Source organism: Triticum dicoccoides, chromosome 5A, assembly GCF_002162155.2.
Source record: "Triticum dicoccoides isolate Atlit2015 ecotype Zavitan chromosome 5A, WEW_v2.0, whole genome shotgun sequence".
Taxonomy (NCBI): domain Eukaryota; kingdom Viridiplantae; phylum Streptophyta; class Magnoliopsida; order Poales; family Poaceae; genus Triticum; species Triticum dicoccoides.
The window spans coordinates 373,552,808-373,572,152 of NC_041388.1; positions in this window are offsets into that span (position 1 = coordinate 373,552,808).

Consider the following 19,345-nt stretch of genomic DNA (forward strand, 5'->3'; position numbering starts at 1 on the left):
CACGAGTAGAACACAAAGTAGTTGTGGGCGTCGATATTGTCAATTTACTTGCCGTTACTAGTCTTATCTTGATTCGGCGGCATCGTGGGATGAAGCGGCCCAGACCGACCTTACACGTACACTTACGTGAAACTGGTTCCACCGACTGACATGCACTAGTTGCATAAGGTGGCTAGCGGGTGTCTGTCTCTCCCACTTTAGTCGGATCGGATTCGATGAAAAGGGTCCTTATGAAGTGTAAATAGAAATTGGCATATCACGTTGTGGTTTTCGCGTAGGTAAGAAACGTTCTTGCTAGAAACCTATAGCAGCCACGTAAAAACTTGCAACAACAATTAGAGGACGTCTAACTTGTTTTTGCAGTATATGCCTTGTGATGTGATATGGCCAAAAGGATGTGATGAATGATATATGTGATGTATGAGATTGATCATGTTCTTGTAATAGGAATCACGACTTGCATGTCGATGAGTATGACAACTGGCAGGAGCCATAAGAGTTGTCTTAATTTATTTATGACCTGCGTGTCAACATAGACATCATGTAATTACTTTACTTTATTGCTAAAGTGTTAGCCATAGTAGTAGAAGTAATAGATGACGAGACAACTTCAAGAAGACACGATGATGGAGATCATGATGATGGAGATCATGGTGTCATGCCGGTGACAACGATGATCATGGAGCCCCGAAGATGGAGATCAAAAGGAGCAAAATGATATTGGCCATATCATGTCACTATTTGATTGCATGTGATGTTTATCATGTTTTACATCTTATTTGCTTAGAACGACGGTAGCTTAAATAAGATGATCCCTCGTAATAATTTCAAGAAAGTGTTCCCCCTAACTGTGCACCGTTGCGAAGGTTCGTTGTTTCGAAGCACCACGTGATGATCGGGTGTGATAGATTCTAACGTTCGAATACAACGGGTGTTGACGAGCCTAGCATGTACAGACATGGCCTCGAAACACATGTGAAACACTTAGGTTGACTTGACGAGCCTAGCATGTACAGACCTGGCCTCGGAACATGGAAGACCGAAAGGTCGAGCATGAGTCGTATAGAAGATACGATCAACATGAAGATGTTCACCGATGTTGACTAGTCCGTCTCACGTGATGATCGGACACGGCCTAGTCATTTCGGATCATGTTTCACTTAGATGACTAGAGGGATGTCTATCTGAGTGGGAGTTCATTAAATAATTTGATTAGATGAACTCAATTATCATGAACATAGTCTAAATTGTCTTTGCAAATATGTTGTAGATAAATAGCTCACGTTGTAGCTCCCTGTTTCAATATGTTCCTAGAGAAAGATTAAGTTGAAAGATATTGTAAGCAATGATGCGGACTAGGTCCGTAGTCCGAGGAGTGTCCTCACTGCTACACAGAAGGCTTACGTCTTTGATGCACCGCTCGATGTGCAAACCCCTACAACATCGTCTGTGGATGTTGTGAACACCTGACAGACACATCCTGATGACTACTTGATAGTTTAGTGCACCATACTTTACGGCTTAGAATTGGGATTCCAATGATGCTTTGAACGCCATAGAACATATGAGATGTTCCAAGAGCTGAAATTGGGATTTCAGGCTCATGCCCGTGTTGAGAGGTGTGAGACCTCTGACAAGTTCTTTTGCCAACAAGATGGAGGAGAATAGCTCAGCTAGTGAGCATGTGCTCAGAATGTCTGGGTGCTAAAATCACTTAAATCAAGTGGGAGTTAAACTTCCAGATAAGATAGTGATTGATAGAGTTCTCTAGCCACTATCACTAAGCTACTAGATCTTCGTGATGAACTATGACATGCAAGGGATGGAGTTGATCCCGGAGCTGTTCGCGGTGCTTAAGACCGCAAAAGGTAGAAATCAAGAAGGAGCATCAAGTGTTGATGGTTTAACAAGACCACTGGTTTCAAGAAGGGCAAGGGATAGAAGGGAAACTTCATGGATGGCAAACCAGTTGCCGCTCCAGTGAAGGAACCCAAGGTTGAACCCAAACCCGAGACTAAGTGCTTCTATTGTAAGGGGAACGGTCACTGGTAGCGGAATTACCCCAAATGCATGGTAGATAAGAAGGCTGGCAACTTCAAAGTATATACGTGTTATTAATGTGTACCTCACTAGTACTCCTGGTAGCACCTGGGTATTGGATACTGGTTCAGTTGCTATTATTGGTGACTTGAAGCAAAAGCTACGGACTAAACGGAGACTGGCTAAGGGCGAGGTGATGATGTGTGCTGGAAGTGTTTCCAAAGTTGATGAGATCACCATCGCACGCTCCATCTGCCTTCGGGATTAGTATTGAACCTAGATAAATGTTATCAGGTGTCTACGTTGAGCATGAATATGATTAGATCATGTTCATTGCAATACGATTATTCATTTAAATTAGAGAATAATGGTTATTCTGTTTACATGAATAATACCTTTCATGGTCATGCACCCTATGTGAATGGTTCATTGAATCTCGGTCGTGGTAATACACATGTTCACGCCAAAAGATGTAGAGTTAATAATCATAGTACCACTTTCTTGTGGCACTGCCACTTAAGTCATATTGGCGTAAGATGTATGAAGAAACTCCATGTCGATGGTTGTTTGGAGTCACTTGATTTTGAATCGCTTGACACATGCGAGCCATGCCTCATGGGCAGGATGACTAAGACCCCGTTTTCAGGTACAATGAAACGGGCAAGTTACTTGTTGGAAATCATACATGCTGATGCGTGTGATCCAATGAGAATTGAAGCATGCGGTGGATATCCCTATTTTCTCATCTTCACTGACGATTTGAGTAGATATAGGTATATTTACTTAATGAAGCACAAGTCTGAAACGTTTGAAAAGTTCAAGCGATTTCAGAGTGAAGTTAAGAATCATCATAACAAGAAGATCAAATTCCTATGATCTGATCAATGAGAATTTCTGAGTTATGAGTTTGGCAAACACTTAAGACATTGTGGAATTATTTAACAGTTGAAGCCACCTGGAACACCACAGGGTAATGGTGTGTCCGGACGTCGTAATCGAACCTTATGAAATATGGTGCGATCTATGATGTCTCTTACCGATCTACCGCTATTTTTTTGAGGTTATGCATTAGAGACAACTGCATTCACTTTAGATAGGACACCATATAAGTCCGTTGAGACGACACCATATGAACATTGGTTTGGCAAGAAACCAAAGTTGTCGTTTCTTAATGTTTGGGGCTGCGATGCTTAAGGCTTCAGCCGGAGAAGCTCGAACCCAAAGAGGACAAACACATCTTCATAGGATACCCAAAGGTGACAGTTGGGTATACCTTCTATCTCAGATCTGAGGGAAAATTGTTTGTCGCTAAGAACGGGTCCTTTCTCGAGAGGGAGTTTCTCTCGAAAGAATTGAGTGGGAGGAAGATATAAATTGATGAGGTTGTCGAACCTTTACTTCAACCAGAGAGTGATGCAACACATAAAGATGTTTTCTATGGAGCCTACGTCTGTTGAATAGGAAGTTAATGATAGTGATCATGAAGCTTCCGATCAAGTTGCTATCGAACCTCGTAGGTCGACAAGGATATGTACTACTCCTGAATGGTACGGTAATCCTGTCTTAGATATCATGTTGTTAGACAACAATGAACCTACGAGCTATGGAGAAGCGATGGTGGGCCCGTATTCTGACAAATGGTTAGAAGCCATGAAATCTGAGATAGGATCCATGTATCAGAACAAAGTATGGACTTTGGTGGACTTGCCCGATGATCAGCGAGCCATTGAGATAAATGGATCTTTAAGAAGAAGACGGACGTGGGCGGTAATGTTACCGTCTATGAAGCTCGACTTGTGGGAAAGAGTCTTTTCACAAATTCAAGGAGTTGACTACGATGAGAATTTCTCACCCGTAGCAATGCTTAAGTTCGTCGGAATCATGTTAGCATTAGCTGTATTTTTCGATTATGAAATCTGACAGATGGATGTCAAAAACAAGTTTTCTTACCAGTTTTCGTAAGAAAGAGTTGTATGTGATACAATCAAAGTTTTGTCGATCCTAAGGATACTAAAGGGTATGCTGGCTCCAGCGATCCTTCTATGGACTAGAGCAAGCATCTTGGAGTCATAATATATGCTTTGATGGAGTGATCAAAGCTTTTAGGTTTATACAATGTTTGCTAGAAACTTGTATTTACAAGAAAGTGAGTGGGAGCACTACAACATCTCTGATAGGTATATGTGGATGACATATAGTTGATCCCAAATAATGTAGAATTTCTGGAAAGCATAAACGGTTGTTTGAAGAGTGATTTTCAAAGGAAGACCTGGATAAAGCTGCTTACATATTGGGCATCAAGATCTATAGAGATAGATCAAGACGCTTGATGATACTTTCAAAGAACGCACACCTTGACATGTTTTTGAAGGAGTTCAAAATAGATCAGTCAAAGAAGGGGTTCTTACCTGAGTTGTAAGGTGTGAAGTTGAGTAAGACTCAAAGATTGACCACGGCAGAAGAAAGAGGAAGTACGAAGGTCGTCCCCTATGCTTTTGTCATAGGCTCTATACGGTATGTCGGGCTGAGTACCACACCAGATGTGTGCCTTGACACATGTCTAGCAAGAGGGTACAAAGGTGATCTAGGAGTAGATCACCAGATAGCGGTCAAAATTATCCTTAGAGGAATAAGGAAATGTTTCTCGGTTATGGAGGTGATAAAGAGTTCGACGTAAAGAGTTACGTCGATGCAAGCTTAACACCTATCCGGATAGCTCTGAGGAGAGATACCGGATACGTATAATGGAGCAACAATTTGGAATAGCTCCAAGTGGAACGTGGTAGCAGCATCTACGATATGACATAAAGTTTTGCGAAATACATAGGGATCTGAATATGGCAGACCCGTTGACTACAACCTCTCTCACAAGCATAACATGATCAAACCCAGAACTCTTTGAGTGTTAATCACATAGTGATGTGAACTAGATCATTGAGTCTAGTAGACTCTTGGATGTTGGTCACATGGCGATGTGACCTGTGAGTGTTAATCACATGGCGATGTGAACTAGATTATTGACTCTAGTGCAAGTGGGAGACTATTGGAAATATGCCCTAGAGGCAATAATAAATTAGTTATTATTATTATTATATTTCATTGTTCATGATAATCATTTATTATCCATGCTAGAATTGTATTGATAGGAAACTCAGATACATGTGTGGATACATAGACAACACCATGTCCCTAGTAAGCCTCTAGTTGACTAGCTCGTTGATCAATAGATGGTTACGGTTTCCTGACCATGGACATTGGATGTCGTTGATAATGGGATCACATCATTAGGAGAATGATGTGATGGACAAGACCCAATCCTAAGCCTAGCACAAGATCGTGTAGTTCGTATGCTAAAGCTTTTCTAATGTCAAGTATCATTTCCTTAGACCATGAGATTGTGCAACTCCCGGATACCGTAGGAGTGCTTTGGGTGTGCCAAACGTCACAACGTAACTGGGTGGCTATAAAGGTTCACTACGGGTATCTCCGAAAGTGTCTATTGGGTTGGCACGAATCGAGACTAGGATTTGTCACTCCGTGTAACAGAGAGGTATCTCTGGGCCCACTCGGTAGGACATCATAATAATGTGCACAATGTGACCAAGGAGTTGATCACGGGATGATGTGTTACGGAACGAGTAAAGAGACTTGCCGGTAACGGGATTGAACAGGTATCGGGATACCAACGATCGAATCTCAGGCAAGTATCGTACCGATAGACAAAGGGAATTGTATACGGAATTGATTGAATCCTTGACATCGTGGTTCATCCGATGAGATCATCATGGAGCATGTGGGAGCCAACATGGGTATCCAGATCCTGCTATTGGTTATTGACTGGAGAGTTGTCTCGGCCATGTCTGCAAGAATCCCGAACCCGTAGGGTCTACACACTTAAGGTTCGATGACGCTAGGGTTATAGGGAAAGTATGTACGCGGTTACCGAATGTTGTTCGGAGTCCCTGATGAGATCCCGAACGTCACGAGGAGTTCCGGAATGGTCCGGAGGTAAATATTGATATATAGGAAGTATGGTTTTGGCCACCGGAAGTGTTCCGGGCATCACCGGTAGTGTACCGCGACCACCGGAGGGGTCCGGGGGTCCACCGGGAGGGGCCACGGGCCCCGGAGGCATACATGGGCCAATAGTGGGAAGGGACTAGCCCCTAGGTGGGCTGGGGCGCCTCCCACCAAGGCCCAAGGCGCCTCCAAGAGGGGAAGGGGGCAAACCCTAGGGCAGATGGGCCCTAAGGCCCACCCCAGGTGCGCCTCCCCCTCTCCCCCTTGTGGCCGCCACCCTAGATGGGATCTAGGGATGCCGCACCCCTTGGGGTGGGAACCCTAGGTGGGGGCGCAGCCCTCCCTCTCCCCCTATATATAGTGGAGGCAAAGGGGCAGCCCAACACACGATTTAATCTCCCTGTTGGCGCAGCCCTACCCCTCTCCCTCCTCGTCTCTCGTAGTGCTTAGCGTAGCCCTGCTGGAGTCCCGCGCTCCTCCACCACCACCACGCCGTCGTGCTACTGCTGGACGGAGTCTTCCCCAACCTCTCCTTCTCCCCTTGCTGGATCAAGGCGTAGGAGACGTCACCGGGCTGCACGTGTGTTGAACATGGAGGCGTCGTGGTTCGGCGCTTAGATCGGAATCAACCGCGATCTGAATCACTGCGAGTACGACTCCTTCATCCGCGTTCTTGCAACGCTTCCGCTTAGTGATCTACAAGGGTATGTAGATGCACTCCCCTTCCCCTCGTTGCTAGATTACTCCATAGATTGATCTTGGTGATGCGTAGAAAATTTTAAATTTCTGCTACGATCCCCAACATTTATGAACCATAGAAAAGTTGGAATACAGTAGGTTTAACACCAATATAAATAAAGAATGAGTTCATTACAGTACCTTGAAGTGGTGGTTTGTTTTCTTTTACTAACGGAGCTCACGAGATTTTCTTTTCAGTTTTGTGTTGTTTTCAAGTTTTGGGTAAAGATTTGATGGATTATGGAATAAGGAGTGGCAAGATCCTAATATTGGGGATGCCCAAGGCACCCCAAGGTAAAATCCAAGGACAACCAAAAGCCTAAGCTTGGGGATGCCCTGGAAGGCATCCTCTCTTTCGTCTTCGTCCATCGGTAACTTTACTTGGAGCTATATTTTTATTCGCCACATGATATGGGTTTTGCTTGGAGCGTCTTGTATGATTTGAGTCCTTGCTTTTTAGTTTACCACAATAATCCTTGATGTACACACCTTTTGGTAGAGACACACATGAATTGGAATTTATTAGAATACTCTATGTGCTTCACTTATATCTTTTGAGTTGATAATTTTTGCTCTAGTGCTCGCTTATATCTTTTAGAGCACAGCGGTGGTTCTATTTTATAGAAATAATTGATCTCTCATGCTTCACTTATAACATTTTGAGAGTCCTTTAGAACAACATGGTAATTTACTTTGGTTATAAATTTTAAATGCTAAGAGAAGACGGATGCTTGATAGTTGTTTTGAGATATAAAGGTGGTGATATTAGAGGTGTGCTAGTTGAGTAATTGTGAAATTGATGAATACTTGTGTTGAAGTTGGCAAGTCCTGTAGCATGCACGTATGGTAAACATTGTGTAACAAATTTGAAGCATCGGGTGTTCTTTGATTGCTTTCCTTATGAGTGGCGGTCGAGGACGAGCGATGGTCTTTTCCTACCAATCTATCCCCCTAGGAGCATGCGCGTAGTGCTTGGTTTTGATGACTTGTAGATTTTTGCAATAAGTATGTGAATTCTTTATGACTAATGTTGAGTCCATGGATTATACGCACTCTCACCCTTCCATCATTGCTAGCCTCTTCGGTACCGTGCATTGCCCTTTCTCACCTTGAGAGTTGGTGCAAACTTCGCCGGTGCATCCAAACCCCGTGATATGATACACTCTATCACACATAAGCCTCCTTATATCTTCCTCAAAACAGCCACCATACCTGCCTATTATGGCATTTCCATAGCCATTCCGAGATATATTGCCATGCAACTTTTCACCGTTCCATTTATTATGACATGCATCATCATTGTCATATTGCTTTGCATGATCATGTAGTTGACATCGTATTTGTGGCAAAGCCACCATGCTTAATTTTTCATACATGTCACTATTGGTTCATCGCAATCCCGGTACACCGCCAGAGCATTCACATAGAGTCATATTTTTTTCTAAGTATCGAGTTGTAATTCTTGAGTTGTAAGTAAATAAAAGTGCGATGATCATCATTAGAGCATTGTCCCATGTGAGGAAAGGATGATGGAGACTATGATTCCCACACAAGTCGGTATGAGACTCCGCACGAAAAAAAGAGGCCATAAAAAAGGAAAATAAGGCCCAAACAAAAAACAAAAAATGAGAGAAAAAGAGAGAAAGGACAATGTTACTATCCTTTTTCCACACTTGTGCTTCAAAGTAGCACCATGATCTTCATGATAGAGAGTCTCTTATTTTGTCACTTTCATATACTAGTGGGAATTTTTCATTATAGAACTTGGCTTGTGTATTACAATGATGGGCTTCCTCAAATGCCCTAGGTCTTCGTGAGCAAGCAAGTTGGATGCACACCCACTTAGTTTCTTTGATGAGCTTTCATATATTTATAGCTCTAGTGCATCTGTTGCATGGCAATCCCTACTCCTTGCATTGACATCAATTGGTGGGCATCTCCATAGCCCATTGATTAGCCGCGTCAATGTGAGACTTTCTCCCTTTTTGTCTTCTCACACAACCTCAATCATCATATTCTATTCCACCCATAGTGCTATGTCCATGCCTCGCGCTCATATATTGAGTAAAAGTTGAAAGAGTTTGAAAAGGTAAGTATGAAACAATTGCTTGGCTTGTCATCGGGGTTGTGCATGATGAGAGCATTTTGTGTGACGAAAATGAAGCATGGCCAAACTATATGATTTTGTAGGGATAAGTTTTCTTTGTCTATGGTATTTTGATAAGACATAATTGCTTGATTAGCATACTTGGAGTATTACTATTTTTATGTCAACAATAAACTTTTATCTTGAATCTTTCGGATCTGAACATTCATGCCACAATAGAGAAAAATACATTGAAGAACATGCTAGAAAGCATTCCACATCCAAAATTCTATTTTTATCATTTACCTACTCGAGAACGAGCAGGAATTAAGCTTGGGGATGCTTGATATGTCTCCAACATATCTATAATTTTTGATTGTTCCATGCTATTATATTATCTGTTTTGGATGTTAATGGGCTTTATTTTACACTTTTATATTATTTTTGGGACTAACCTATTAACCCAAGGCCCAGTACAAATTGCTGTTTTTTGCCCATTTCAGTGTTTCGCAGAAAAGGAATGTCAAACGGAGTCCAAACGGAATGAAACCTTCGGGAGCGTGATTTTTGGAACAAAGGTGATCCAAGGGACTTGGAGTGGACGTCAAGAAACGAACAAGGTGTCCACGAGGCAGGGGCGCGCCCTCCCCCTCGTGGGCCCCTCGTGGCTCAACCGACCTACTTCTTCCTCCTATATATGTTCACATACCCCGAAAACATCCAGGAGCACCACGAAACCCTATTTCAACCGACGTAACCTTCTGTACCCAAGAGATCCCATCTTGGGGCCTTTTCCGGAGCTTCGCCTGAGGGGGAATCGATCACGGAGGGCCTCTACATCAACTCCATGGCCCCTCCAATGATGTGTGAGTAGTTTACTTCAGACCTTCGGGTCCATAGGTATTAGCTAGATTGCTTCTTCTCTCTCTTTGGATCTCAATACAAAGTTCTCCTCGATCTTCTTGGAGATCTATTCGATGTAACTCTTTTTACGGTGTGTTTGTAGAGATCCGATGAATTGTGGGTTTATGATCAAGTCTATCTATGAACAATATTTGATTTCTCTCTGAAATCTTTTATGTATGATTGGTTATCTTTGCAAGTCTATTCGAATTATCAGTTTGGTTTGGCCTACTAGATTGATCTTTCTTACAATGGGAGAAGTGCTTAGCTTTGGGTTCAATCTTGCGGTGCTCGATCCCAGTGACAGAAAGGGAAACGACACGTATTGTATTGTTGCCATCGAGGATAAAAAGATGGGGTTTATATCATATTGCTTGAGTTTATCCCTCTACATCATGTCATCTTACCTAATGTGTTACTCTGTTCTTATGAACTTAATACTCTAGATGCATGTTGTATAGCGGTTGATGTGTCGAGTAATAGTAGTAGATGCAGGCATGAGTCAGTCTACTTGTCATGGACGTGATGCCTATATACATGTTCATGCCTAGATATTCTCATAATTATTCGCTTTTCTATCAATTGCTCGACAGTAATTTGTTCACCCACCGTAATACTTATGCTATCTTGAGAGAAGCCACTAGTGAAACCTATGGCCCCCGGGTCTATTTTCCATCATATAAGTTTCCAATCTATTTTACTTTGCAATCTTTTACTTTCAATCTTTATCATAAAAATACCAAAAATATTTATCTTATCATTATTATCTCTACCAGATCTCACTCTCGTAAGTGACCGTGAAGGGATTGACAACCCCTTTATCGCGTTGGTTGCGAGGTTCTTATTTGTTTGTGTAGGTACGAGGGACTTGCGTGTGGCCTCCTACTGGATTGATACATTGGTTCTCAAAAACTGAGGGAAATACTTACGCTACTTTGCTGCGTCACCCTTTCCTCTTCAAGGAAAAACCAACGCAGTGCTCAAGAGGTAGCAGCAGCCTTAAGCGTCACGAAGAGCTTGAGAATTGTCTTTTCCATCCCTTGCATATTATATTTCATCACGAAGCCTTTATAGCTTGGTGGCAGTGATTGAAGAACTCTGTCAATGACACTATCATCAGGAAGATTAACTCCCAACTGAGTCAAGTGATTATGATACCCAGACATTTTGAGTATATGTTCACTGACAGAACTGTTCTCCTCCATCTTGCAGCTATAGAACTTGTTGGAGACTTCATATCTCTCAACTCTGGCATTTGCTTAAAATATTAACTTCAACTCCAGGAACATCTCATATGCTCCATGGCGTTCAAAATGTCTTTGAAGTCTCGATTCTAATACGTAAAGCATGGCACACTGAACTATCGAGTAGTCATCAGCTTTAGCTTGCCAGATGTGCATAAGGTCCGGAGTTGCTCCTGCAGTAGGCCTTGCACCCAGCGGTGCTTCAAGGACGTAATTCTTCTGTGCAGCAATGAGGATAATCCTCAAGTTACGAACCCAGTCCGTGTAGTTGCTACCATCATCTTTCAACTTAGCTTTCTCTAGGAACGCATTAAAATTCAAGGGAATGGTAGCACAGGCCATTGATCGACAACAACATAGATATGCAAAAATCTATCAGGACTAAGTTCATGATAAATTTAAGTTCTTTTAATCATATTACTAAAGAACTCCCACTTAGATAGGCATCCCTCAAGACATCTAAATGATCACGTGATCCATATCAACTAAACCATGTCCGATCATCACGTGAGATGGAGTAGTTTTCAATGGTGAACATCTCTATGTTGATCATATCTACTATATGATTCACGTTCGACCTTTCGATCTCAGTGTTCCGAGGCCATGTCTGTACATGCTAGGCTCGTCAAGTTTAACCCGAGTATTCCGCACATGCAAAACTGTCTTGCACCCATTGTATGTGAACATAGAGCTTATCACACCCGATCATCATGTGGTGTCTCAGCACGACGAACTGTAGCAACGGTGCATACTCAGGGAGAACACTTATGCCTAGACATTTAGTGAGGGATCATCTTATAATGCTACCGCCGTACTAAGCAAAATAAGATGCATAAAAGATAAACATCACATGCAATCAAAATATGTGACATGATATGGCCATCATCATCTTGTGCCTTTGATCTCCATCTCCAAAACACTGTCATGATCTCCATCGTCACTGGCTTGACACCTTGACCATCATCGTAGCGTCGTTGTCGTCTCACTAACTATTGCTTCTACAACTATCGCTATCGCACAGTGATAAAGTAAAGCAATTACATGGCGATTGCATTTCATAGAATAAAGTGACAACCATAAGGCTCCTGCCAGTTGCCGATAACTTTTACAAAACATGATCATCTCATACAATAACTTATATCACATCATGTCTTGACCATATCACATCACAACATGCCCTACGAAAACAAGTTAGACGTCCTCTACTTTGTTGTTGCAAGTTTTACATGGCTGCTACGGGCTGCTAGCAAGAACTGTTCTTACCTACGCATCAAAACCACAATGATTTTTTGTCAAGTGTGCTGTTTTAGCCTTCAACAAGGACCGGCCGTAGTCAAACTCGATTCAACTAAAGTTGGAGAAACAGACACCCGCCAGCCACCTTTATGCAAAACAAGTTGCATGTCTGTCGGTGGAACCGGTCTTGTGAATGTGGTCATGTAAGGTTGGTCTAGGCCGCTTCATCCAACAATACCGCCGAATCAAAGTAAGACGTTGGTGGTAAGCAGTATGACTATTATCGCCCACAACTCTTTGTGTTCTACTCGTGCATATCATCTACGCATAGACCTGGCTTGGATGCCACTATTGGGGAACGTAGCATGCAATTTCAAAAAAAATCCTATGCTCACGCAAGATCTATCTAGGAGATGCATAGCAACGAGAGGGGGAGAGTGTGTCCACGTACCCTCATAGACCGAAAGCGGAAGCGTTACGTTAACGCGGTTGATGTAGTCGAACGTCTTTGCGATCCAACCGATCAATTACCGAACGTACGGCACCTCCGAGTTCAGCACGCGTTCGGCTCGATGACGTCCCTCAAACTCTTGATCCAACAGAGGGTCGAGGGAGAGTTTCGCCAGCACTATGGTGTGGTGACGGTGATGGTGATGTGATCCGCGCAGGGCTTCGCCTAAGCACTACATGAATATGATCGGAGGAGTAAACCGTGGAGGGAGACGCTGCACACGACTTGGAACAATCGGTGTGTCTCCAAGGGGTGCCGTGCCCACGTATATAAAGGAGGGAGAGGAAGGAGGCCGGCCCTAGGGGGCGCACCAAGAGGGGGGAATCCTACTAGGCCTCCCAGTCCTAGTAGGATTCGCCCCCCCCCCCTCTTATTCCTTCTCATGGAGGGGGGAAAGGGGGAAGGGGGAAGGGAGAGGGAAGAGGAGAAGGAAAGGGGGCGCATCCCCTCCTGTCGTGGAATTGTCACGACAGATGTCCTTAGTGTCAGGACTTAGTCGCGAGGCCAGCGCATCTATGTGGTAGCTTGAGAGGGGTTGAGCGGGACGAGAGACGCGATATTTTACCCAGGTTCGGCCCCTCACGGTGGAGGTAAAAGCCTACATCCTGCTTCATTGATATTGATGATGATGATCACGGTTACAAGAGTGCTCTATCTCGAGAGCTATTGTCTAAACCTAACTTGTCCAACTTGTGGAACTTGTCAATCTTGTCCCTTTTGGGGGAGCCCTGCCCCTCCTTATATATGTTGAAGGGGCGGGTTACATGTAGAGTCCTATTAGGATTAGGACTAGTCTATCTCTAATACAAACCGGATACAAGTCCAGGTCTTAGCTCCTTGTAAGATAATGTTCCTCATGCCTTTCCTCTTAAACCGGTCCACCATTAACATAAACCGGCATGCTGGGCCTTGGGCCTTGTCATCCGTCCGGAACACGCGCCGGGTCACCAATGAGTCTTCAGGCTTGTGAATCATCATACTAGTGAACCGCCAGACACGTAAAACACCAGACATGTAAACCGCCAATCACGTAAACCGCCAATCCTCTGGCGGTTTATCAATGAAACGCCTCGTCCGGCCGGGCTATACTTCCGGCCGGTTTACGCCGCGGGGTATATCCCCGACACCTCCCCTAGTCCAATTCGGACTCCCTTTGGGACGGAGGCGTGGCCACCCCTTGTGGGCTGCCTCCCCTCTCCCCTATGGCCCATGTAGGCCCAATACTTCCCCGGGGGCTCCGGTAACCCCTCGGTACTCCGAAAAATACCCGAACCATTCTGAAACCATTCCGTGTCCGAAATCTACCGTCCAATATATCAATATTTACCTCTCGACCATTTCGAGACTCCTCGTCATGTCCGTGATCTCATCCGGGACTCCGTAAAATCTCTGGTCACCAAAACACATAACTCATAATACAAATCATCATCGAACGTTAAGTGTGCAGACCCTACGGGTTCGAGAACTATGTATACATGACCGAGACACATCTCCGATCAATAACCAACAGCGGAACCTGGATGCTCATATTGGTTCCTACATATTCTATGAAGATCTTTATCGGTCAAACCACAATGACAACATACGTTATTCCCTTTGTCATCGGTATGTTACTTGCCCGAGATTCGATCATCGGTATCATCATACCTAGTTCAATCTCATTACCGGCAAGTCTCTTTACTCGTTCCGTAATGCATCATCCCGCAACTAACTGATTATTCACATTTCTTGCAAAGCTTATCATGATGTGCATTACCGAGAGGTCCCAGAGATACCTCTCCGATACTCGGAGTGACAAATCCTAATCTCAATTTATGCCAACCCAACAAACACCTTCGGAGACACCTATAGAGCATCTTTAGAATCACCCAGTTATGTTGTGACGCTTGATAGCACACAAGGTGTTCCTCCGGTATTCGGGAGTTGCATAATATCATAGTCGAAGGAATATGTATTTGACATGAAAAAAGCAATAGCAATAAAACTTAACGATCATTATGCTAAGCTAAAGGATGGGTCTTGTCCATCACATCATTCTGATGTGATCCCGTTCATCAAATGACAACACATGTCTATGGTTAGGAAACTTAATCATCTTTGATTAACGAGCTAGTCAAGAAGATGCCTACTAGGGACACTCTGTTTTGTCTATGTATTCACACATGCATCAAGTTTCCGGTTAATACAATTCTAGCATGAATAATTAACATTTATCATGATATAAGGAAATATAAATAACAACTTTATTATTGCCTCTAGGGAATATTTTCTTCACTTAGTGTTCTTCTTCTCCATTTGAGTAGTGGTCGGCTATCTCCATCACTTGGCTCGGAGCCAAAGTGTCTGTTCTGCCGAATTTCAGGAGGAGCTCCTGGTATCTGATATATGCCTTAAAAGCACAAATGGCTTGGTGTTCACTGGCATTTTCCACCGCGTTGTGCAAAGTGGTCCATTGTTGAATGTACTCTCGGAGAGTCTCTTTGTTCTTCTGCACACAATGTTGTAGTTCTGCCAATCCACCCGGCCGCTTGTACATGCTCTCGAAGGTCTTCACGAACACTCGAGCCAGATCGTCCGAACAGTAATTGCTATTGGGAGGCAACTGGTTGAGCCAGGCTCTTGCAGACCCTTCGAGCATCAAGGGTAGATATTGTATTGCCACGGTGTCATTGCCATCGCCTAACTTGATGGCCACTCGATAATCCTCTAACCAAGTTCCTGGCTTTGACTCGCCAGTAAACTTGCCAATTCCAGTTGCCAACCTGAAGTTGGCTGGAATATCTATGACATGGATGTACCTGCTGAAACACTCTGGATCCAAGGAAGTGGATCTACTTGGATAATCTCTGTCGATGCTATCTCTATGGGCTCGAGCTCTATCGACCAGGTTCTAAGCAAGAACATATCTTGCATTGAACTGCAGACCCCGGTAACCCGTTTTCTCTCGTGCGGACAGTAACCACCCGGTCGGCGCTGGGCCTTCGATCATTCTCAAACGGCTGCCTATCATCGTACGACCGGTGACCATACGTGACATCCCGCGGAGGGGGCATCCGAGTGTGATAATAATTATCGTGCCACCAAGGAGGGGTGACCTGATCATGGTTCCAGTCTCCATACCGACCTCTGCGTCTTCGTGGCGCAATCGGGTTGTGAGCCAAGTGGACTGTATCGGCCTAGGTCGATCTACTATGGATGCAATCATGGGATCGTGACACGGCTGAGTTTTGTGCTAGGGCCGTCTTCAGCAAAGCTTGTATCTGCCGAATACCTTCGCATGTTGCTGAACCTGGTCGCTGCCGCCAAGTTTTGCAGCGGAGTGCAGACCACTCGGTAATTTTTGTGGCTGATTGTTTGGAGAAAATTGCCTTCGGCTCTGACTGGTGCTAGGTTGTTGACAAGCACGGCCATTGAGTGTCTTCTACAGCCGCTCGAGGTGTTCGCGCTCGGCTATAGTGGCCAAAAGTGTCGACTATAGTGCCATAGCTTCGGGAGTTGTCCTTGTGATAGGGGTGAGAAAATCCTGCTCATTCCTCTGCCTGAGTTCTTCCCTCTGCTCCTGAGTGAGAGGTTGGAGGACGTACTTCTCATTGTCCTCCTCGAGGCCATCATTGGTGTGCCCGCGTGATGCACCCTCGAGGCCATCGCGAGCACATGTGTATCCAGGAGGGCCATTATCCGTACCTGCCATCAAAACCTCAGCAGAGGACTTGATGCTCTCGCAATCGAACTCATCTCGTACCCCTCGTAGAGAGAGGCGAACAGATCATGGATGGGCTCGTCAGCTTTGAGCACCGCTACCTGCTCAGTCATGGCTTGAAGAGCCACGACGTGCTTGACCCAATGCTGGAGCCGTGAGCGACTAGAATGCTTGTGACGACGTCCAGCGCAGAGAAGAGGTGACACTCGGTATTGGACCGATGGCTATCAGAGAAGGACTCCATATGTACTCGCACGGAAGTGCATCGCGCCACAAACGGGTAGCGACTCCGCGTCTAGCGGGGCTTCCTGGAGCCACGCTGAGTCATCAACGATGAAGCTGAGTGCGCCGAAACAGATCTCGCCACCGAACACCATGTCGCCGCCAAAAACCATGTTGATGAAGGAAATTCCACCTGCACCGAAAATCGCTAGACACGCAGCCCCACGGTGGGCGCCAACTGTCGAGGCGACGAACCTGACAATGAGTATTAGGGGTACGAACAAGGGCTGATCCTAGCTACGACATAGGTGTGACTCTCGGATTTTACGAGTTTAGACCTATCGTGGAGAGGTAAAAGCCCTACGTCTTGAGCCCTGAGGCTGTTTTTCTCTGGTTTCTAGATTACAGTAGGGTTGTGAACCCTTGTCTCGGCGCTAAGGGGCAGCTTATATAGAGTGCGCCGCCCCTCATTATGGCTACGTTACAAGGGAGATGAATGAGGGAATTAATTACATGGGTTACTAGTAACTGATGTAATAACTACACTTGAAGCCTACCGTTATGCTCCTCGAATGTTCCAGGTCCCGCGTGGTCCCTTCATCTCCCATGCCCGAATGCTGGTGAACATGGCCGAGTGGTGGTGAAGCGTCCGAGTGAGTTGTCTCCATCCGAGTGGATGGGTTGCTTCCGAGTGCATGTTCGAAGGTGGACATCTGAATGCACCTATGGTTCCGGTACCTTACAATGATGATGTGAGATCCTAGGTAGGCCCGAGATGTTAGGTCTTTGACCCTACCCTTAGTAGGTGACCCCATCAATATACACGCTCGTAATCATACTTACAAATTATATCACTTCTGTTCAAACTAATTAATTAGACCAATGATGAAGCTACTTTTACTTTTTAGTAAATGGTAGAATTTTAGTGCTGATTGCTGAAAGCTTCTTAGATTGAAATGAGATATTTTCATAGGATTTTTTGCGGTATTTTTGCTACACATACTTTTTCAACAGATTTGAGTTTAGAACTCTTACAAATTGTCTTATGTGATTGCAATTAGTTCAAGAGTTTTAAACTCTTGGGCAATTAGAAAAAGTTCATTTTATCTATATTATGTACTTCCTATTTTCGTCTTCAAGCGTTTAAGGATCCAACGTTCCAAAACATTATTTTAGAAACTCACTCATGAATTACGTGCCGGGACTTGATCGTATAGTCAAATGCAGTCCACATATTATTACGAGTATTAATAGGCCCAAAGTTTTTGTTTTGCCTTGGGCCCTCAAAATCTGAGGACCGGCCTGGTAGTCGTCGCTAGGTGGTCTACAGATCTGGATGTAATTCATCGTCGAGGCAGAGACTTTGAAAGCTCTTGCTTGCACAGAAGCTCTAGCTTTGGGAGAGGACCTGAGTCTGGAGAAGATACACGTCACATCTGATTGTCTGAGAGTCGTCCGGGAGCTCCAAGCACCGCGAAACCTTGAAGGACATTGCATGGTGCTCAACAAGATCAGAGTGTGGAGGAATGCTTTTATGGACTGAATTTTTTTTTTGAACAGTGTGAATGCAATGGGGAAGCACATAGGCTAGCTCGTATGGCTACATCTCTGGATATAGGCCGTCATGTCATGTGTGGTTTGATTTGCCGCCTGGACATCTACGTATCCCTGTAATCATTAAATCTATGTAATTTTTATTATTTTTTGTGTCTGTTGTACTGACATGCTTGACGATTGAATGGATTGGAAGTTTTTTGGAAAACACGTATATAAGAAAAGAAAAAGATGCAACGTATGGCAACTCTGTGTATGCGAACAATTGCAACCGCCTATATTTCACGCTCCATGTATGAAAACGTGACTATAAACACGATGACTTTGCTAGAATTGCTCTGAAGACAATGCAGTAGGAGTGCTCCTTAGGATCATGATGGCAGTCTCACTCTCAGTTGCCGCGGTTGACTTGTCCTGCGGCAGCATCTCAGTGTTTGGTCCAGTTCCAGCCCCACTCCCACCCAAGAAAAAGGTTCCCCCCTCGTGCACGACGACGACGAGGACAGGATCCCGATTCAAACGACGACAGGATCACGATTCTCGGTGCTGAGAGAGAGAGGGGCTCGTCTCGTGGCCGTGCAGGGACGGCAGATGCTATGGTCGCGCTCGTACGAGATGCCATTAACTCGCCGGATCTGGGTCATGTGCTGCCTGATTTGATTATGCGTTTCTCATGGCCCCGTCCCGTGGACGTCTGTGTTCTGTTGGCCTTCTCTTTGGTGACCGGTGCTCGGCCGGCGTGCGCGGTGGGATCCGTTCGGGCGGGACCTCCATGTGTCATGTCCCCCTTTGCTTGCCATTCGTGTTCGATGATGCAGTGCGACGGACAGTGTCTTTCACTGCAGAACACTCTGAATCTAACCATGTTTCGGCTTCGGTGGCGACCATGGGGCATCACTTGTGTGCTCGGTAGATCCGAGTTTAACGGCAGAACACTGTCTGTTTAGGAGCAGCTGTTGCTTGCGTTGGAATCGGATCCACGATTACGCCCTTGGGACACCATGCGTGCGCGGCATCTCGTTGGAGTTGACCTAGGTTTCCGAATTCCGAGCCAGGCCACACACTGCACGATGCGATTCCACCACCAGTCT